This window comes from Lingula anatina, chromosome 1 (assembly GCF_051362555.1).
Source record: "Lingula anatina isolate TDL-2025a chromosome 1, LinAna3.0, whole genome shotgun sequence".
Taxonomy (NCBI): domain Eukaryota; kingdom Metazoa; phylum Brachiopoda; class Lingulata; order Lingulida; family Lingulidae; genus Lingula; species Lingula anatina.
The window spans coordinates 19,921,075-19,945,148 of record NC_141767.1 but is presented as its reverse complement, the minus strand read 5'-3'; the positions used below and the strand labels follow the sequence as shown (position 1 = coordinate 19,945,148).

General features: G+C 34.5%; 1 protein-coding gene across 14 annotated transcripts in view; it reads left to right on the top strand.

Moving 5' to 3' along the window:
• The window catches only part of LOC106179425 (protein phosphatase EYA1), a 120,317-nt gene that overhangs the window by 50,802 nt on the left and 45,441 nt on the right, over positions 1 to 24,074 (top strand). The gene's annotated exons all lie outside the window — the stretch shown is intronic.

Genomic DNA, 24,074 nt, shown 5'->3' with positions numbered 1-24,074 from the left:
ATAGATCTTACCCCTATGTGATAATATGGTGCAATTACCTTTATGACAATTTTTTTCTCTGTGGTTATTCTATGACCTTGGTTGTAAGTTTATGATTTGTTTATTACTAAAAGAGACTCGAAAATAACTTTATATATCAGTGGTCTGGTTGACTGGACAGTCATTGTGATCACTGGAGGCAGACTGACATTTACATTCAGCTATGTGAGGGGGGAGGGAGTAGAAAAAATAGAAACAGAATAATTGGCAGTCTGTGTGATCGTTTGAACTTTTATTTCTGACTTAAGGCAAGTACACAAATTAGAGTAGAAAATTACTCAATTAAGGGTTGTTTGAGTCAGTAAGAGGTGAGATGCTCTCAAACGCATCACTCACTGTGTATTCAGTGCCCTTCATCTTTATATTCTGGGAAGTGAAAGTAATTTAGAAAAATGAATTTATGATAACAGAACATCCAAAGGCAAATGATTACACAATAAAAAAGTCAGTTTGTCATATAAAAGGGAAAGAAGTGCACCCCTAGATCTCACTGATTATTATTATTATTTTTCTTCATTTTTATTTTTATATGAATTCTTCTTCAAATTCAGGTTCACATATGTAGAAAAATTTGTCAAATAAATTTAAGTTTCATGTCGAGTTTGAAACTCTAGAGGTCACCACTGTAGTGCAGTTTGCTTCCTTTGATAATGATCATTTCACTATGCATAAAGAGACTTGACAGACTACTCATATAGTATTTTTTTCGGTGAAGTAGATTTTCAGTCATTTGAATTTCACATCAGGAGAATAATTTCTATTGAAAAACTTTGTTCTTAGTGGGAAGGGCTCTGTGCTTTGTGCATTAATGGAGAATTACCGATAAGGCTACATCAATCATACAGTTTTGTCAGTTGGGTTTTTTGGACCACTATCCAAAAATCTGCCTTTGAATGCACTTAATTTAGATCTAGTACAAAAACTTTTTGATATGTCTCTCATGGTAAAAAGCCCCAGTCGCCATGTAAAGTGTAGAAACAATTGAAGGGAAAAAAGGATTTGTTGGTAATGGAAAGATAAGGGGTGTGGTAAGGCACCGTAGTGTTCATGTATAATGGCTTGCTGCATTGTGAAGCAGAACATTTTGCACAAACTATTATGCCATTGGTATCTGGTCCTGTTTGCTGTACTATAGCTTACAGGGATAAACCATTAGGAATGAATTCTAAAAGAGGTGTGATGAAGTGCATTTGTATTGTGCAGAGATTAATACTGCTTGAATTTGATTGGTTTTGTTTTGAAACTTACAGGCCATTATGATATTAATATTTTGATCTTTTGTTTCATTTTCTTAGGTAGCTTTAAATTGTTGTATTTTTTCTGCAACATCAAATTTGTTGTCAAGTAAGTGTTTTAAAAAATATGTTTTGTATCAATATTTTATACCATGTGTGATGTGCTTGCAATTTCAATGAACACACCTAAGGTGAACAGGGACCAAAAATCAATTCTGGTACATTTATCCTTTTTGTACATATTTGTTATTGTCTGGCACAAATCAGAAAAAAAAAAAAATTGTCTGATAAACAGTTATGTCATACATCCATATTTCAAAGGTTCTTTGGCCACTGGTTTAAGAAATTAAGTATCAAAAATTTGCTCAGTTTTCATTTCAAATTAAGATTACTCAGTGGAGTAATGTGTATGCTTAAGGCTTCGTTCACATAAAAAATCTATTTTCTAAAAATCTATTTTCTATTCGCGGTATCTTGTGATCACGGTCTGTGCCCTGAATACCCCGCGGCGTAATTACTGGCAGCGCGAGCCAGTTACTTCCAAAGCTGTAATTAATTCTCGGCTGCGCTCGGAGTGATCACAAGATACCGCAAATAGAAAATAGATTTTTAGAAAATAGATTTTGCAGTTGAACTGAGTCTAAGCAGCTAAACCTTGTCAGTAATTATAATCAACTGTGAAGATCTTGCCAAATATTGAAGTGATCTAAACACTTTTCTATTATATTATAAGATGCAGTTCAGATATACAGCTTATTTTATTTCATTCTTTGCTCAAATTTTGGTTTTAGAGCAAAAAAAAACTCTCCTTAATTAGGTAGTGCATCTACAACCCATTTAGATTGTTTTTTTTTTTTTAATTTCATAACTAAAAAGATAAAATAAGTAGCCTAGAGCACAGCGTTATGACACACGAACCGCTCTTACACTGTGTTTATGTCTACTAATTTTATGTTGGGGTGCTTAATCTGTTGCTCCAGTTCTTCATTTGGGCATTCACGCTCCAAAATCTAAGGTTTCTGTTAGCAAATGACAATTATCTGTTATGACACCTTTTATTATTGTCCTGATTCTCTTTGATAACTCTGAGGTATTGTGTTCTGACAGTGAAATGTCATAAATGTGCGTGCAAATATTATCTGTATATGTATAACATCAGTATATTTGTATTATCTGTATATTTTTTATCAATACAATCAAGTAAGATGGACCTTAGAATGTTACCAATGGAAAAAAAGCAGAGGTAAAAGTACTTTTGAATGTATTTGCATGCAGATTATGTAAACATTTCAAAATCTCTGCCAATGACAGTATTAGCATCATGGCATTGATTTTTTTTCTTCCAAAAAGTCACATTTTTCCTCTTTCTAATCTGAAAGCTATGTTTATTCAGGAGCCTTTCCATACCCATTCCCTTTTAACAGTGGGACTTGTTTGAAGTTGTAATAAAGTGTTGATCATGATTGATGTTGAAGGCAACTACCTCAGGAACTGCCGTGTATTGATTTTGTAGCTCCCTCGATGTTGGCTGTGCATTGATAAATGGCATTGGAAATTGGAAATTCTGTAATTTGCCTGCGATAGAGCCCCTTCTTGCCTACTTACAAATTGAATTTGCTCTGCAGTCTGTGTAAATCTATTACTTATCAATGTCATTAGGGTGATAAGTGCCCAGAGCATCCCTCAATTCTCTGCTGCCTCCAAAGCGGCCTGTTGCGATGGTTATCATTGCCTGGAAATTGATTGGTCATGGCAAATTATCATTGAGATGTTCGATTTCTTTTTATAGATATAGAAGAAGGAAAGGAAGTTGTCAAGTGTTGCCTTCTTTATAGAGTTGAAATGCACTGTTCTCTTCTGCTCTTCTGATGCATTTGAGTGTTATAAAGGTCAGTAGATGGGTGGGCCATGAGAAAAAAAAACAGGAAAAATTAGGGAGAAAATGTTACGTTGCTTGCTGCATGATACATTTGGTGCCATTTGCTTGAAAACTTGTACATGAAAATAAAATTAAAACTGAATGATATTATGTGTCATTCTGGTGATTGGAGGAAGGAAAAAAACTGAGAAAGAAGTCAACAATATTTTTACAGGAAACCCCTGCCTCCAGACAGTCTGCATGGAAACAGTAATGAAATTAAAATAGAGAGCTTGTTCAAGACCATGGAAGTTGGTTAATGGTTTGCAAGACCTAGTCTCAGCACCAGTTAGGAAATTAGCTTATTGATTTTGACAGGGGACATTATTTTGCTCTTTTCTGTACAAGAGACGAACAAGTAATCACACTTAGCTATGAGATATTATAGAAATAATCTTGATTAGGTCAGAAGGGTGACCTTTAAGTGGTTCTTGATGAGGTTACTGTTTTCACCATGAAGAGGTGTATTAAGAAGTACAAACAAGCTGGTTGATTGTCTGGAGATGATTCCTTTGAATGATTTCTTTTCCTGGGTTACTTTTGATTCACTGCATGATAATTAAGGCATCCCAATGGGGGGTTTTAAGGATGTTTTATTTTGTAGCTTTTATTGTTGACAACATCCTTCCTTGTTGTTTCTTTGTTTGCTGCTTGTAAGTCTGGAAAATTGGTAGAATGGTTGTACAGACGTTTTTCAATAAGTACCTCGAAACCTTTTTTTTTTTTTTTTTTTTTTTTTGAGGGGAAATGCTTAATTTGTGATTGGCTTTTTTTAGGAGGGTCAGCAGATTGCATTCAATTGTCTCGCTTCCTGTGAGTCATGCTTTCTTATTTTGTTTTAAGAGATACATGTATTTGTTGGCAGGGTAAATGCTTTGGTTACAGCAGCGGTGACTGCATATACAACAGCAGTAACATTAATAGTGATTGACATGCTTTTGTTTTTTCCAAGATTTGGTACTTTTTATATAGTTTTTTAAAGATAGATTTTAAACAAAATCCCTTCCTTACAATTTCTGGTCAAGTGGGTGACATTTTAAAGCTTTCTGTATAATATGATAAGATTCACTGCTCAAAAATTTTATTTATTTTGAAATTATACATGGATACACAATGGCACTAAACTACATGCTTGCTAATATAAAATTTTCCTAACTGTATTATAGTGGCATACCCCTCAAGATTTGAACGAAGCAAGGAACCACCAGACAACTGCATGAAGGAAAATCTGTATGCATGTATGCATGTGCATTATACTAAATCCACAAATCCCAATGGCAACTGTGTGCCTGAATAAGCTTGACCGCACCATGCCCTTCCCCTTGTTTGTATCTTTTGCTAATTACTGTCAGGCTGGACTTGGCTCAGAGCTGGTAGTATTTGCAGATAACTGGAGTGAAAACATGATCAGTCTAATTGGATTCTTCAGCTCTGAGGAACTTGTTGGGAAAGGCTCTTGTCATGGAAAAGGTGCCCCTCTTATGTCTAGACAAATGACTGTGAAGAGTTGAACCTGCTGGTGTATCTTTAATTGTTACGCTAGACTCGTGTCAATAGGTTACAGCACGCTGAATAGGTAGAACAAATACAACACATTCTTTTATTTGTTTTCTAGGTAAATATGTTCTGCAAGGGATGAGTGGGGAGATTTACATAGATAAAAGATTGCCCCCAGTCAAATTAGACCTCTTTAACCCAGCAGTCTTTGTTAGAGTTTTAAAAATGTTTGAATTTGAAACACTTGTAACTGATCAATATTCCCAAGCCTCCCAAAAAAAAGGAGACACTTAGACCGACTTTCTATCTCAAAGAGTGAAGGAATAGATAGTTTTATTTTATTTTATTTTATTTTATTTTACCCATGTACAGTATTAGTAAAAACTTAATCTCTTAATAAAAAACAGTCAAATTAAAAATAAAAATATTATGCAAACTTATTCATCCTATCTTGAGCTCTTAATAATCTTTGCTTTTTTATGCAAAATGATGAACATGGATGGAAATCTTTTAGTGGTTAGAACATAACAGGAGTACCAGAACTTAACAACAAAGTGTATTTTCTTTTTTGATTTTGTAATCAGTGGCATCACAAGTTGACTATGACTGTGGCGCCAGACACAAGCACTGGTTCCTTACATCAAGCCAGCACACTGTAAAGTGGAAGATCTCGTGCTTTTCTTTTTCTTCTTGATGTGGTGGTAAAATTTTGTGCTGCATTGGTAATAGTAAGTAAGGAGGAACTGTGATTCATTAAGTATTTCACTCATTTCCCGCTGAAGAAAGAAAATATCATGCATGAATCATACACAGGAATTATCTTGAGAATTAATGAGGATTTTGTGATAATCTGGAATAAATAGAAAAACTACTGCTGCTGTTATTAATTCTTTTGCGTAGAGCTGTTTTTCCGGGAGGTGGAAGCCTGCACCCGTTCAGTTGCGTGTTGAGCTGAACCATGTCGCCCACAACTTTATAATGACCCAGCTTGAACACGACATTATAAGCTTAGGTAACAGGCTTCAAGCTTTCTCCTGTTCCATTTCAAGCAAAGGAGTAGGTTAGACGAGGGCCTCCAAATCACTTTTCCATTCACAAGTTCGGCTCTAAAATTGTGGCTGATTATGTCTAGCAGTTGCAAGATATGTAGGATAGAATCACTGTAGACATCTCCATGGTAACCAACCAGGAAGGCAAGATGTAATTAAATGGCTCATTTCTTTTAATCAAAATGATGACTTCATTGTTCTCCTAAAATCTCCATCTCTCGACAATTATATTAAGACTCAACTGGCAGATAGCAGCCTGCTAGGATATAATAGCCAAAATTAATCAAGACTTGTTGGGCTTGATCTGCCCAATTGCCTCCATTGACGTTATCTTAGGGCTGCCAATCTTCACCACGTATTATTGAGACATTTATTAAGTCTTGGTCTTAACGCAAAAGCAACTCAGCTCTTAATGAGTTAGCAAATTATTTTCTCCATCAAGGAAATGGAGCTTAATCTACTCTCACACTGTCAGTTTAATGATGGTAATTGGTCGTCTCAGATTGTATCCCTGAATTGGCCTCCTTTTTGGGTTGGTTTCATGATTTATATTTTCATGTCTCTGGCATATATGTTACAATTGGATAATGTCCACCACCTTTGTCAGTTTCTGGTTGGATGACATACAGTTCTATTAAATCAATAACGGTTTCTTTTTGCAGGTTTTAAGGTGTGACTTAGCTCTGGGTCTATTTCTTAGTTTTTCAAGTGTGACAAACATACAAAGTGAGAATGCTGATTTAAGTAGTAGCAGTTATAACAAGGTATATTTGGCAGTATCAGCAATAACTACAGTAACAGTATTAAATAACGTCTAAAAAACAGTAATAATTTCTATTCTACATAGTTGCTCAGACAATATTTAGAAGCAAATAAAAAGCAGCAGTCTATGGCAAATAAACAACAACAGTGGTAACAAATATATCATTGGAGCCTCACAAAGACAACAACTATCAAAATGGAAATGTTAAAAAACATGCAGTAATATTATCCATGAGTATTGTCAGTATCTGTATGCCAAACCAATCTATGCCATTATACTCCATGATTAATTTGCTGAAATGTAACTGTTACGGTCTCATCCTATACTAATTGAGCAGCTATAGAAGTGGAGATAATTTTGTACAAGGTATTTGAGTTAACGCGCAGTATGTCACCCAATTTTTATGGGCTGTCACTGAAACTGAAGCAAGGGTGTATCAGAATTCAATGAAATGCAGGTTTGCTTGGTATTTGATGTCAGGGAGTATCAAACAGACGTGATGGCAACAAAAGGCAATTTTTTGATGTCACTCTTCCCTGGCAGAGCTTAATGCACTGGCACCTGTATGAAGTGCTGTTCATTAATTTCTCATTTTCTTTTCATTTTTTTTATGCCATTGCTCGGGATCCATTAAAGCAGCCTTGTACTTTGATGGATGTAGATATTAAGTCCCAAGTGCACAAGTTAAAGCTGTGCACCGTTATGATAGTATGTGTTTTTATTTTTCATCATTGTGTGTGTTAAATGTCATTGTAGAATTCTTCTCCGTGTAAGTGAGATTTGTATTTCATAGCAGACAATATGCAGTTGAGCATTCATTATGTTCATTTGCACCTATCCAGATCTTCATTCATCATCTATGTCCCTTTATCAACATTGTTATTTAAATTTTGTTCACAATTAAATAAACTATAAAAATGAATAGAAAGAAGAAAAATCTTAAATTCAATAAGAAAACATTAAATGTCACTATTCAGTTGTAAAGCAGTGCAAACATCAGCAAGTTGTACTACGTCCATCTTTTGGTGGTAACTGAAGAGATCTTACTTGAATCAACTTATCTGTTAATAAAAAAACATTTGATGTCTCTTTTGTGAATTTAAAAAAAAAAAAAGAAAAACTTCAGCAAAAAAGTAAGAAGAAAAGTCTCCCTTCTCTGCAGTGTGTCTTTTTGAGAATCCTTATTCATGGCCGCGTAATCCAAGTCTTCCACCTGATAGGCTAGGAGTTTTCTCGAGGAGCTCATATGGCTTGCATTTGGTTGGATGAGCCCAATGAGTGGGCTCTCTGGAGGTCAGCCAAGGCATAGGTGCATATGGTCCATCAGTCGCACTTCATGGGTCCCATGCGATCAAATTCAGAGTAGAAGTTTGAGAAGGCTGCCAGGTAAGGTTGCAGATTTTCTTACTTGAGATAAGTCTCAAAGCTGACGACATTTTCGTCTTCATTCCGAGCGAATGTAGGAGAGAGATGAATTTTTGGGGTGGAATGGTTGCTATTGCAGTGTTGAATTGAACATTATCGAAGGGCTGATAATTATTGTATTGACTCCACATTTTGGCCACTCTGTTAAAGCGTAGCTATCCCCCAGGTTCTGCTTCTTACATCGTCATTATGGTGGTCAGTATGGTCACTTGTGCCACTGACAAGAGCTGTCAGTGCTGGCAAGGAGCTGAGTGGGGTCAGCTGTTCATCTGGGTGGTCATTTGGGTGGTCAGTTTGAACCCTCGCTGCCTAATCATTGGTCAGAGGTGAGTCCTGATCACAGCTGCTGAATTTACCGTTGAAAATGTGATAGAATGAGACAGCGTCATGAAGAGGAAGATTCTCAAGCCTGAAGTTTATTTGTATTAGAGACAGAGCTCCTGCAAAGATTAGGACTAGGTTGCCCAGGGGGTAAGATAGTTATCTTCTGATTCTTGTCTATGGGCAGTGTGAGATTCAAATTTGTTATCTTTTAAGAAAGAATTTTCTTTTTAATCCAATTTTATTTTGAAAATTTGTGATTTCTGATGTATCAAGGCCGTTTATTAACAATAATAGTTGAGGTCTATATTATTTGTTAATTTTAGTTTAAAAAAGAAACTTTTTTGACAGAACTGCCTCTGATCTTTATGTCTAACTTAATTAGAGATGATTACTTACAAAGATTTGGCTTAGAAGATTTAAAGTTTTGTTTCTTCCAGTCTTTTTCTTTATACCACCTTTTTACATAAAGTCCAAATTTTTGTTACCTGATCTTTTAAACCATTATTACTGATGTTTGATTTAAAAAAAGGCATTTAATATATAACAAGTTTCATTTTTTATGTTCCTTAGAATATGTTGGTTCCATCCATTTTTATTCTTGTTAAAATGATTTTAAAAAAGGTTAAATGAAGAACTTGTATATTCCAATGGAAAAAAGGTTAAAAGCTTTGCAAGGAAAAGAAATTACACAACTTTTGCACCAAAATCTAAACATACCTGTGTGTAAATCAATTTCTTCTGAGGGAGAAAAAGAAGCACATAAATGGTACCTTTTTGATATTTTGTTTATTTAGTATTATATATTGAGTAACACACTTGGAGAAAGGAGAAATCGAGGATGTGTTCAGTTACAATTATACAGTCTAAGGCTCTTTAAATCTCTAGCGGGTTGACAATAGAAGAATGTGTGTCCATGTTTGTAAGTGGACACTTCAGGTGTTGGACTGTTTGCATGCTTTTCTCAATGATCCCCAAACAAATCCGAACCTCTTATTTACTCTTATTTACCCTTCTGTCCAACTCAAACTGGATTTACTTAGTCTGCTTCCGAAAAGTTATACCGCTTCTTTACTTTTGTTCACCATTTTCAAAGAAACTAAGCTATTTGAAGCTGAAATTATGCTTCTCAGCCTATATTTTGAGGTTCTAGCCTGAGAATTATACCGTTTTATCATTTTTTTTTTTTTTACAATTTTTTTTCATCTTCATAAGTACTAAAAATATTTGTGCATAACCAAGTTCTTACTTATTTTGTTTCTTCTTCATTGAGATATTTTTTAGTCTTTGTCAAAAATCACCATTTGCATTTCATGATGATGATGTTAAATAAGACATTTAAAATAGCAGTATCTTTAATTTAAAATCAACACAATTATATTTTCTTACCTGATTAATATTAAGTAGGTGAGGAGCCTTTTTACTCTTATTAAATTTAACTTTTGGCTTTAAGTAGTTCTTTCAGGTACATAATCAAGATTAAGAGGGCTTTTTTTGTATGAAACCAAGTAAAGTATCTTTGTCAATTTAGAAGAAATGGTTGTTGTTTAAATCTAATTTAAAAAAATAGTACTTTAGACAAATCTACAGATAGATTGCAAAGAAGCATACTGCTTCCCGGTTGTTTGAAAATAACCAACAGGGAATTACCTGTACATATTTAACGGCGTCTTGAAACCTAATTTCACGTCTGCCTATTGATTTCCTGGTAAAGAAAACAATTATTTTACGTCATCTGCATAATTTAGCCTTACAAAATAGAATGGCAGCCCAATCCATTTTGCAACTAATCTCAATAATAGCTTCAATTAGAAGACACAACCCCAGGGGGATAAAAGGAACTATGTCTAGATGCTGCCTTGGGGTCTGTTCTTAAAGTCAGAGTTTTAATTAATTAGCAGCCAATTAAGAGCTGTTTTGTTCCCCTTTAGTCACATCACCTGCCAGCACAGTAAAGATAGTGCATAAACTTTCAAACTGAAATTTGAAAGTGGGGACAGCTATGTATTACTAAGTTTATAAGCTGGCTATAGTTGTGTCTGTTTTCTTTTTTTTTCTTTTTTTTTTAATAAAAAAGTTAAAATTGCAGTAATTGTGTTAGTCTGAGGAGAGCATATGCTTGTATGAAATATTGACACTTACCAGCCTGTGAATCTTGGCATTTGTACATCTTGTTAAAACCCATCTCAAATTGGACAATCGACAGTATCTCTAATTGTTGAATGGGCAAACTTATTAAGTTTATGTTAATTGCCATCTAGAAAAATAATTGCTTCTCCATGTGAAGGAACATCAGTAAACATGCATATTTACTTTATAGGAATAATAAGGGTTTAATAGCCCACTTGTATTGATGAAATAAGATGAATTATATTGTTCATACACGGAAAATCATTGAGACATTGGAGGTTTCCATGCCATTCGGAATGTTAGTGGTATTATTGACTTATTATTTGTAATTAGTGTAATTATTGTTAATTTTACATGTAATTAATGGTTTGAAATCATCAAAAGGAATAAATGTGAGAAATGTAGATCTGACTTATTAGTAAAGTGATAATCAGAGAAAGCAAGGAAAATAACTAAGTGTTTTTAAAGAAAGCTAAATTTTGGTGAAATTAGAATAGTAGAAAATGAAATGATACAAATTTTAAAATTAAATTGTTTAAATATCTCACTTTTATTTTGAAATATTTTATTAAAGAGTGATTTTTTACCTTAATAAATATTGAACTTTGATAAAAATCAGACTTTCCTGAGAAAAAATTTTGAGGTTATTTTATGGAAATTCTAAAGAAATCATTTTCCCTCATTGCACAATTTTTAAAGCAATTCCATTTGGTTTTGCTTTGAGTGCTATTTTTTCAAACATTTTATATGGAGATGTATTTTACAAGTCCATAATGCCTAAAAGTGAAATAGAATAGGAGTGAAGAGCATTGAACTTCACATTGTATCAAAAGTTTTAGAGATGATCGAGTCCATTAATATACTGGAAACGGAAAAGACCTGAGAGTGCTCTGTGCTTTTCCAGGTGAGGCCTCTCGACCTTGCTTGAATTGTTGCAATGATGGGCTTCCGTCAGAGATGACTTTTGATTGGCATTTCATTTGTGGAAATGCAAATTCCTATTTGCTCTAAAGGGGAAAGGGGTGAAAGTTTCCCTCTTTTGTCCTGTGCTTGGTTGAATGAGATCTAGTAGATGCGGTTTGTAGTTCACCAGTATTACTGCCAGTATTTCTGTCTTTGTGGGGCACCCTCTAGAGTAAAATAAAAGTAAAAGTTAAATGGATTCCAGTCCCTTTGGGCAGAGCTTTTTAACATTTATTTACTTGTTTGCTTTCTTCGGCATAACTGGCAGTTGTCTTTGTAGGCAGGATCTATTAAAAGTTAAAATGGGTTCCAGTTCCATTGAGCAGAGCTGTCAACATTTATTTATTTGTTTGCATATTTTCCTACCCTCACCATCACATCATTGACCCTCATTGAAGTCACAGTTTGAGGGCCGGATGAACCACATGAATGAAGTTAATGTAGTATTTCATACACAGTCATCTGGCTATTAAAAAGCCCAACGCAAAATACGTTCCTTGCTCAGCATTTTATGAATGAAATTTGGAAGCACTTTGTTTGCACAGTGGGTGTGGAGTGGTTATAGAATGGCAAAAATTGTTTAAGAGCAAAAAAATCTGACAAATTAATGTTCACCTCATAGCGTGCGTTAAAATTGCTGGCATTTTGAAACAAATCAGTAAGGTTTTTGTTTTGAAGTAAAATATAAAATCCAATACTAGAAAATTGGGAAGAAAGTACAGCAGTACAGCACATATATTACTGGTTGGCTTTTAAAAAGTATGAAGCAGAAATTAAGTAGTAATAGGTTGATTGTTATCATTTGGTCTAGCTTTAGTAGGGCATTTCTAAAAGCCAGTTTAACAAAGTAGAAAATATTCTGTAATTTTAAAACAAAATTTAAAAAAGGCTTTGTAGGATATGTTGTAATTTTTTTTTAAGCCAGGTTAGCTTTTGTCTTTCTTTTTCACCCAGTATATAACAAATTTAATAATTTACATATAAACTGCATGTTGCATAATTTTCATTAAGGATGGCATCTGACGTCTATTTTATTGATACTGACAAGGAAATAACTGTGGATTGCAATTATAGCAGCTTCTGTTGGCAGTGGTTTTAAATTAGTGATTTCCAGCTTGACTATTACCTTGTTGGGCTTCGGGGCATGGCAGTAGGGCCTCTCTCTCACTCTATCTCTCTCTCTTTGCCTCTCTGTGTTCTAGAGCAAATGTCCACCTAATGGGGCGGCAAAAAGGTGGTTGTGCAGATAATTAGCTGGGTCTAAAAGCTTTCTATTCATTGATCTCATCCCACTAAGAAGGGGTCAGCCCCAGAGAAGCAGGTGTTATCATTTATGTATTGTTCAGGTCTGAGGACTGTCAATCATAGTTGCATTAAAACAAGATGCCAACCAAAGCATAGGTGAAACAACAAATCTCTGTAGTGGTGAGTTTTTTATGTTTCATCGATCTGTGGGCTGTCGTATATTGTGTGGGTATTGATTTGTAGAGTTTCCAGCATGCCATGCTTAGCCCTGGTTAATCTTTTCCGTGTTTCAGGGCACAGATTCTGAATGGCTAGACAATATTTGGAATTGTTCTTAGCTTCAACCCTCCTTAATAGCTCTTGACAATTCTATGAATTTCTTTTCTGTCAACAATGAGCCACCGTTTTATGCTTTCAGAGGAATTTCTTTAAATATTGTGATACCTCCTGACATTTATGAATTAATTTTTTCATCTGCCATTTTGTTTGACATCCATTTTTAATTAAAAAAGGCATGTATTTTTTATTTAGAATGTCTTATTAAAAAGGGAGTATGTCCACATATCAGAAAAAAGCGATCTCTTTGTGGTTTTTGAGTCTGATAAAAGGCTAATTCATGTGTTCTTTGTGTATTTTTTTCTGGTAAACTAAAGCTTTTGTGAACCTAAAGAAAGACTATTGCATGCGAAGAGAGAAAAGCATGATTTAATTTTCCCATATCATTGACCAGGCAGATCTTCGCATTTGAATGATTTGCCTCCTCGGTGTTTCATTCCAGCAAATGTCATCTTTGGCGAATCTCATCTGCTTTCTTACCTGCTGTAGGAAATTAATTTTAGTCTGAGGTTATTTAATTAAGTTTCTTGCCAAAGGGGGAAATGCTGAGATTTTTCTTCTTAGGAGAGAAAATGAGAGGCTCTTGTAGGTAAAAGCTGGGTTTCTTTAAACTATTTTTGTTAAAAGTTTTATCTTCTTTTCTTGCCCTTACAGAAATAACTATAAATTCAATAAATATTTGTAAAAAGACGATGGAACCTTTTTTTCAAGGGTGCTTAACTTTTATATAATCATAAATAAATTAAACATTTCCCTATTTTTTAAAGCTATTTTTATAACTAAAAATACTTTTAATACATAAATTCATGCCAAATCTTTCTGTGCAGTAGAACAGGTGTCTTGTCAAAAGTTAAGTATGATCATGTAAATAAATAACCATATATCCCTGCAGGAAGTGTCCTTTCTTTTCATTTTATAGTCCTCCTATCAAATAAAAGTGTTATTTTTGTGGTTTCTATACCTAATAAGAGGGGCACAGCACAGGATGTCTAGGACTTAAGTTTTTTGTCAGTGGACCATGCTGAAGCATGGCAAAATCAACTTTGGGAGCATGTTTTGATTCCCTCATTGATTCGCTGGTTCATTCATGCCGACCAGTTCTTGAATGGAAAGTGGTGGTTGGCCAACGCTTTAGGGTGATGGTGACACATGAATGAAGGCGGACTGTTTTCTCTGCTTACTTAGCAAATGGTTGACTTTTACCTGTTGCTGCCAAAGCAAGGGGGAACTATAACATATACAAGAGGACTATCCATCAAAATTGTGGAAATGTGCCATTGAGTAGCTGTATTAGTCCTATGTCAACTATTACCCAAAATGTGAAAGGCAGCTAGGCAGAGTGCGGCATAAAAGTTGTTTTACTTTCTTTGTCTGCTTTTATGTGACTATATAAATATGTTGTTAGCATAGGGACAAAGACTAGAGGTAGAGCACTCAGGATGGCACAATCCTATAAAAATAAGTGGGCTTTAACCGGTCTGATTTTCTAGCCCTGGCAAAGGGAAACCAAGCTTAGAGGTTACCACTCTGGCAATTTTTATTACAACTTGTGTCAGGATGCTCAAACAGCTGGCTTTAATGGAAATTGGCACTCGCCAATGTTTTTCTCCTCAGCATTGACTTTGTTACGTCACATGACTCATGGCAGTAGCTGCACCATTTGCCTGCCGTAGAATAATTTTGATATTCATTCAATTGGAAAGTGTGAAGTACTCAGCGCGATATTTGCATAAGTCTACATTGCCACAGGCAGTCTGGTTCATTGACAGTTTATCCACAGACTTTTTATTTTAAGATTCAAAATGGAAGATAAACACAAGGAACTGAGAGGGGTCCCCCCTCAGAACCTTACGGTGTGAGTAGCTACATCTGTTCTTTTTGACAGCCGCTTATTCATGGAATATTAGGCAGGTCTAATACAGGTAAGAAAGTTTCCGTGTTGACTTGAAAAAGTATATTTTGATCCAAATCATTACAAGAAATTTGGTCTCAAAGTGTGGCCTTGAATCTAATTTCTTTTGTTCAACACCCTCCTTTGATGGCACACTTCAGCCAGTGTTAACTGGATATTGTATTCACTGGCACTGGATCATACTTCAAGTCAGTCATTGTTTCATTATATTTAACATATTAACCCAGTGCTTTTGTATGGTATTAGAATGAACTTGATCACCAAATAGAATGTAATCTGTCCCATTAGGGCATAGGCACGTTCCTCAGGTGGCGGCTTTACACTTGCAATGGGAGATTAGAGAAATATTTTACTGTTGTAAGCAAAAGCATGATGACAACTGAATCAACTAGGGTTCATTTTCAATAGTGTATTTAGGTTTCTGCCTCTCATTCATTGAAACTGAAAGCTCAGAACATAGTTTTAGGTCATAATATATGTGAAGTGGAAACGTCTAATATCGTATGTTACTTTGAAGTGGCATGTCTTAGTTGAGAGTGCTTTGAAAAAAATTTTGGAGTTATGATAGCAAGTTTGAAGATTTGTTTTCTTTGGAAAATGAAACATGATTTTGTTTCATAGTCTTCATTGGAATTATGTTGTTTTGCATCTTGTAAGTTTAAGTATGAGGCCAGGCTATTGGGGGTATTTATCATAAGATTTTTCACAGGACATTTGTTGAATATTTGCTTAATTCAAACTGGTGAATGTTCTAAAATAAACCACACACAACAAAGTGAAAATGATTCAAGAGCCAAAAAATCAAGTGATTGCTATGTATGTTTGAAAGATAATGCATTATCTGCACAGGAAACCGTGTGCATAGCCTCTGTATATAGCAATTCTCACAGATAAGTGACATCGATTATTTTCTAAATTTTTTATTTATTCTGTTTACCGGTATATTAGATGAAATCTTGGAAACTCTTCTGTGTACTAATTTTTTTTATTAATTTTTTTTTTTTCAAGTTCAGGTCCTTCAAGTTCTTTATTTCCAAAATTTCTGGCTATCAGTCCAAGAGTACAATTTTTATGATTTTTGGTCATTTTGTCCCAGGAACAAACATTATGAGCATAAAAGTTTATATCTATCTATATGATAATGCAGGGCATTAGGTTTGAGTACTAGTACATATTACCCCTCGCATTGTTTTTTTTTTTTTTTTTTTTTTTTTTTTTTTTTTTTTTTTTTTTTTTTTTAATAATTGAGTTTGTCTCTGTCACATTTGTATAAATAAAGTGATAATCATCTTGAAAAGATGCAAACATGCAGACAGAGACATTTCATATACTTTTGGCACATATACAGTTTTCTAAGCTCATTTTACCAAATACAGTATTTCAACAGACGTCTTTCACTATCAGTATACAAAGCTGCATATTTCAGCAGCTGATGGATGTTTAAACACTTTCTTTCCACATAACTTAGATTGAGGTCATATTGATGCAGTTTCGTAAGTTGCACATCATTAAGCATTTTTTATTTTTCCACAAATGTTGCAAAGTCTATATACAACTGATATTTGCATTTTTTTATATGAATTGTTACATACATAATGATATAACTAATACTTTACATTTTGGGGCCCTTGGTTTGCACACGAATGATATAAGGACTTCATGCATTCTGTTAATTTGTCTCTTCCATTTTGGAGTGATTGAAAGAATTTTATTGCACATTCTTGCCAATCGAACCCCATGATGGACCCCCTGATGATACTAAGGATTTTTTGTCCTATGTTGCAAGAGCCTTTTAAAAATATAAAATACAAATCGGTTTATGAAAGCTCAACATAACATGCACATTTTTGAGATATGCATAAAAATCTGATGACATCATGTGATGTAAGTGAGCTATTCAAAGTCAGTTTTTTAACCTAGCCACAGGACAAATCTTTATGTTAAACCAGTTTCTATGCTTGTCAGCCATTTTGATTTATAAGACATATGATATTAGTAGAAACTTGCTTTCTAGTGACTTTTTATAAACTGAAAACAACAGCAGTAACAAGACCTTGTCCCTGCTAAGAACAGGTGAACATTCTATGCAAATAGTGCCATTTGCTGTACTGTTCCTACTCTGGTTTTTTGTCATCCATTTTTATTTGAGTTATTATCTACATGTCGGACATCTCAACAACCTTAGGGTTAGTTTTTGAACACTAGAAGGTAACAGGATGTAGGCAAATAGGAGGCTGGTCTGGGTTTTGGTCCCATGTTCTTATACACAATTAGCCCCTTACCAATTTCCAGTTCCAATGAGTTATTGGAATGGCACTCAGAAATCCAGCAGGATCTAGCAGGATTTTGAGAAATTGGTTTATAGAAACCTTCATTTCACAGTATCACACTTATTTGAATTGTGAAACATTTTGCTACTTATAATTTTGTTTGAATTATGTGTATAATAGTTTGAATTTGTAAATGACTGTAGTGTTAACTGGATATTTGTCAATGATGCATTGAAAATTTATTATGTCATAGATGTATAAATAAGCAGTAAATGAACATGGTTTTGTACATTTTTGAATGTATTCTCCTAGTTGTAATTGGCAAGATTTTCATCAGACAGGAGAAGAGCATTATTATTATTTAGTTATTTATTTATTTTATTTTGCACAATAGAACCATGAATGTTTCATGTAAAAATATAAATTTTGAATAGCAAAGACTTAAAGGGATAATAACTCTTCATATGAAATCTGTATTTCACAATAAAAACATTGTGAGTGACTCATAAAAATATAATATATTCTGTTTTCCCACAAAAACGGCTGTTATAGCTATTATTCTGATATCTGAGCTTGTCTTTAGACCACGTGACCTCCATTGATGGCTATACTCTGTTAAAATCTCTTAAGAGATTTTAACAAAAAACCAAACTTTTTAGAAAAAAACCAGGGACTAACTTTGAATGTAAAAATGGATTCATTAACCATTGGTAAGTATGGGAAAATTGTTGTTTACTCCAGGAAAATTCATTTTTTGGCCGAAACGAAGAGTTATTATCACTTTAATTTTCAATAAGTATTTTAGAAACAGAACCATGGTTGTGGAAGTGATAATCTAGGCAGATTTATCCAAGTTGACAGTTTATTATTTTGAGGCATGATTTTGAATTAAAGTGTGTCTTGATTTAAATATATACATGCAAAGAACACATTTTTGATTGCAGACTGTTGAAACAAAAATTGTTCCCTGAATAGAAGTGCACTTATCTGTAGATTGGCTTTTTGCTTTGCCACCTGTACTTCTTGAAAAATATTGAACAAAAGCTTTCTAGTCTGTTCAGTCCATCTGGCTCTTTCGTGTAGGTTGAAGAGAGAAAAAAAGTGATCTGTGTCATTTTTTCTTCAAAAAGCTTTCTTTCACAGCAGGGTCTAATAGTAAGCAATAACATAATTTTCCTCCAACAACGCCATTTGATGGATGAGGAATGACAGGTCTTCATTAATGCTTATGCTTGGCCACTAATAAATTGCATTTGCCAAAATCGAGTGAAATTTGCAAGATTTTCAAGACCCACTTTGTGAGGATTTCATTTAATAAAGTGCCATAATCACATTTTTGATATTTTCACTGCTAGACACATGTGCAAGTGCCATGCTGATTCATCTCCAGATAGTTCAGTTTTGACACAAATAATGAAAAGTACTGCAAAATGGGATTATCCTTTTTGCGACTAAATTAATAGCTTTTCATGGAATTTGTTTCTACAGTTGTCATTAATCTGATTTCTGGGGGTACAACAATATTGGCTAAATGTATGTTGGTATTTTTGAAAAATGCAGCACTTACGATGATTAAAAAGTAGTTTTTGTTTATTGTCACAGTCACACCTGATTCCAATTCTCTGATTGAGAGGGTGATTGACTTGTATTAATTGATAAAAAAAACCTTGCATTTCCTCCCTCCCTATATGACCCCCTTCCAGGCTTCCTTCCCCTCTTTCTGTCTCTGATTTCAAACACCAAAAGACAGGTTACCAAAAGATTGTCATTTGATTTATTAAATTTGGTATTTTTTGCTCTGTCTGTTACATAACCCTATATGCTAGCTACGTTCGTAAAATATCTTTTGAACTGGTTGTCTTTTCTTGCATTTTTTATTCGTCTCCATTATTCAAGGAAAAAGATGCAGCCAAAACTATTGTCCCAACACACATGAACTGTTTCTCACCCAGATTGACATATATATAAGTTCTTTATTGAAACTGCAGAGTTATGGGTCCACAGATGACTTCACACAATCAAGAGAATTCCTTTGTTGTAAGCATATGTTTTTGAGGAGATGTGTACAGGGTGGATTCCCCGTTAAAGAGACATGACTGTTGTCCCACGTAAAGGATGGCTTGTTTTGAATAAAAATGAAGGCGACCTTTATTTTTAAAGGCTACCTTTGTGCAACTTAATGTGGAATATTTAGAATGCCTTTTGTCGTATTGAAAACCTTGTTTAGATTGCTAGTTCTTTGCATTTTTACTGGTTGACTACATGGTGAACAAAAGTTTTATTGAGATCCAGATTAGGACAAGTTAATTGAATGTAAAGAAGTGCTTGATGTTTCACAATTTTGCAACAAATTACAATATTTGTAAAACATTTTGTTTAAGATGAAATGCTGAAGAAGTTTATTTTATTTAGGAAAATGCTGATTACATAAAGAATGATGAACAGTATGTAGGAAAAATGCAACATACATCAGTGAAATCTTTTGCAACATTAACTTCTGAATAGTGACTAGCTCCCCCTGGTGAGATTTGCTCCTTAAAACCAGTGTGCATTTTGCTAGCAAATACAAAGGCTGCGAAAAGCCTTTGTTAGTTCATTTCCTCAAGTCAATATAACAAACAAAATGAGAAAGAATGCCAGTATGTACATTAGCTTTCTGCATCAGATAATCACAAAGTGCAACAACGTTGTCATTCTCTAATCATTCTGCCAATTCGTGCCATACAGCCATACACACATTCATGGCCTCTTGTGTTTTTTCTTCTCGTGATTGACAGCCAATTTGAATAAATACCTCTCACTGTGGGATGTGTCTGTAAGGCAGTCACATTACTGGCATCCAGGCTGCTAGGTGAAGGCTCTGTGACAATAAATGTAGAGGATATGTAGTTACTGCGATACACCATAGCACCTTCTGCCTTTTATGTAAGTATTATTTTCGTCCGGTACAATATACTTTTCATTGTGAAACCAAGCTTAGATTGGCTGCTTCTGCAGAGGTTGCTAGGCAATAAGTGCCCTTTTTTTCTCCGGAGAGTGGAGGCGTTAGGTTTATGGAAGATGATGTTCCAGTGCTTCAGTCTAAGAACTTCTGAAAGTTTCAGACGCATTATGATATCCATAAGCCTAAACTGCATTGCATCTTTCTTGTAAGGGAGTGACTTACAGTGTAATCGCATAATGAAAATGATGTAAGGATTTCACACTGGCCTCCTACCTGAATTACGTACTCTCATCCTTGCCCTTTCTGTTGACCATGTAAAGTTACATTTTTCATTAAATGTGCCTCATAGGCATATAATTATTGTGTTCACAAGCTTGAAGAGTAGTATTGTTGCACTGCAGAATACCTGGGATGAAGGTATCAAAACAGTAATGTGTGATCCCATTGTTGGCAGAGCCTTGGATGCTTGCGCTGCATTCGTAATGAACTGGGTCTTCTGTAATTAATCATAAAGGGCTTTCCACCTTGTCACAAGGTCGAGATTCTATTGAAGCGGCAACTGGATGGCAAAGGGACTACCTGTATTGTGGACTTGATCTTTTGGGGTGTCGTTTGACCTCGGAGGCATCAGAGTGCGAAGGATGGAGCCGGTTACCCGGGGCGCTTGCTGGGACCTTGACTGGATACATGTTTGGCCGAACACATTAATTTTGTATGGAGGGCAGTTTCACAATAGGTCTTGAATGCCAAAGACACACGCATATAAACAGTGTATTATTGGGTATTAACAGGTTTCTTTTACGTCTGGTCAAATTTCACTAGAAGGGACATAGGCATTTTTCTTCAGGTAGAGTGTACTGTTTTATAAAACTTCAAAATTTTATAGGACTTCAGTGTGTTAAGGTGTTACAACTTGTCACCTTATCTTACTGTATTACAGAATTTCTTTTCAGCCATCTGAAGGATAAAATCATTTGATTAGAATCTAAATTTTAACATAAACAATTTTTCAAAAAGTATTATTGTTTCATTTAACTTTATTTAATCTTTTTTGGAAAGGGTAACTATTTAAAAGTTGTTTTAAAAAATTACATAATTTGGATTCATGATACAGAAAAAAAATTTTTTTGATCTAACCTTAATATGTCATGAGTAATGTTCGGGTCCACCAGAATGAGATCGGTCAAACAATGTCCATTCCCAACTATTGATTTTTACCTTTTATATAACCATATGTAAATTCTGCATAATTTACTCAGAACCACAGAAAGAAGGAATAGCCTCAGGATAAGACTAATGGTTTATTTGTCAATTTTATTTCTCTTTGGTCATGGTGTTTATTAAGAATTTAAGATGGTTTCCATCATTATCTTTGCATTACAATAACCAATAAAAACACTTAAGTAGTCACCAATGAAGACACTTTTTATTATTAAATAGGTTGCAGTCCAAAATTGTTGCAAAAAAATAAATAAAAAATAAAATGTGACTGTTTCCGACAACCTTTTTTCAAGTGTAATTATAGGAAAGGGAAAAAGCATACTGACCATTGGTGATAAATAACATTTTCACACCTCATGATTTTTGATTGACATTGACAGTCTTCATTAAGAAACAACCCTGTCTATTTTTTTTTTAAGTATAACAATAATATTTAAATGCAACTGCAACCTTGCTGGCTTGACTGCCACTCTTTTCCGGATTTAGACACCTGCCTGAAGGTAAACATTTATGGCCCTTTGGTCACTATTATGATAGAAGGGGTAATTTCTTTAGCAAATATCACAGGCTTATTAATCAAACAACAAGAAGCTCTAATGGACCAATAGCTCTTACAGCATGCATGTCTCAATGGCTGCCTCTTTCTAATGGCAGAAAGATCCATCATGTCTTTATCATGACATTTTCATCTTGAGGATAGAAAAACGGTTAATTGAAACAAATGGTGACAACGATCATGATGCAGAATTATATCAGAAAAGGAAGTATTTGTCACCCAGCCATGTGTCACATTGACTTGGTGGGGATGCTGCATGGGTAATTGGGTTCTGATGACAATTTTGCATGGAGCACCTATAAGTCTGAATTCAATTAGAATAGGAATAAAACTAAGCACTGGCTTGCTGGTAAATATTATGGAATGTGATCAACTGAAATAATCACCATTGGTTAAAACTGTGTGTATCTATTAAAATCAAACACCCTGAAAAATTGTGACAGTTGGTAAAGCTTTATTTAAAATGTATATAACATGATTTTGTTTGATTTGGTTAGCTCTATTTTAGTTTCTTCATTTTGCAAGCTGTCTTCTCATCAAATTTGCCTATGTTAAAATTTTTTTAAAGCCTAAATATTCAATATGTTTCTTATCGTCCATTATTCCATTAAATGTTATTAAAAATTATACGTTGACATTCATATCTTTTGGCGAGGTTACTCTTAAAAGACATTAACTTATTTAAGTGTGTTCCCCCCAGGATAAAAGGGATGTGTCTTACCCGATGTTGTATATATAGAAAAGGTGTATTATTTATGCAAGTATTATTACAAAGACTGGTTAGGGATTTAAAACTACTTTAAAACTGGCATAACATATGTTGTAGGGTATAATGCCCTGAGCGGGGTTATTAGCCACTTTGTGTATTGCCATCAATCTTGTAGAAAATGTACTATGAGGGGAAGAGATGTGTTGTAAGTGCTATCAGAGGCTTTTATCAGAATTTATTAGCAGCATCTGTCACTTTTTGGGAGATCCTACAGATGGGAGTTTAAAGTGAATTTAATGCACAGGTCGGTTTGATTGAAGTTTTTGTTTAGATTGAAAAGTGTGAGAGAGGGGAATGGTGGTGAATGTGGCAGACAGATAGATGCAAAAGTAGGTGACTAAATTCTTGCTGTAGAAAACAATCAGGGAAATCCATCATTTTGGGAAAAGATTTTTAAAAACAAAACTTGGTTGTCATTAATTATTTTCAAAAAAGGGACTTTAATTTACAAAACAGAAGTTCACTTATGATATAGAGAGGCTCAAGTTCATTTATGCCAAAGGCCTAATTAATTTTAATTTTTTTTTTACTTGAAACAATTTAACTCAGCACATGTTTTTGCTAGCTAGAGCTTAATAAATTCAGTAAAATTCAGAAAAACAAACTTTCAGAGTTTAAAAAAAAAATTCAATTGGAATTGCTCACTGGACCATCGAAATATAAACCATAATATGCTGCATTTATTCTAGTCCCTTGACACTTTAAAGAAGGCTGAAAAACATCGAACTTGTCACTTTTGATTAAGGGAAGAAAAAGAAAATGAAAAGCAAATCGGACCATAAATGAAGTAGCTTGTAAAAAATGCTTCTTAATAGAGAACACCCAGCCAGGCAGAGATGAGAGGAGGTGGAGTGTTAGCTATCCAGTTCCAGGGTACACTCGTGGTAGTATTTCCTGGGAATCTGGATATTTGTGGTGCTCTCCAGAGCTATTTTTTAAGACAAAAAAGAAAACTTGTGTGGGCCAGCAAATTTTTGAATGTTCAAAAGCGAGGTCACTTGTTAATTGGTCCAAACTCCAGGGGTACCACCCCTTTCATATAAATCACTCTTAATCATTCTGTATAAAAGATCAAGCGATGAGAAGCTGTTTCACAAATTATTTTCCTGCCCATGCTGGGAGACTTCAAAAAGATTTTTAAAATACAAACGGTGATGTATATTTGGTGAAAACTTGTTTTTGCTCATCAAAACATGCATGTTTGATCTGTCCAGGGCATGACTTCTTCACACCATAGCATGCTTAAAATGAAGAACTGAAAATATCCTACTTGAAGAGAATTTCTTCTGCCCCAGTTTACTCTTCTCCCTATAATGACATTTCAATGTTTATTTAGACACCCCCTTGGCTTAATCTTGATTTTTTCCTGGTCATGTTTTAGAAAAAAGTAGCCCTAGGGTTAACCTAGGTTTAATTATGTTTCCAGTGTTAAGCAGGCAAAAATGATGTTTATATTATGATTAGATTGGATCGGGCTTGTC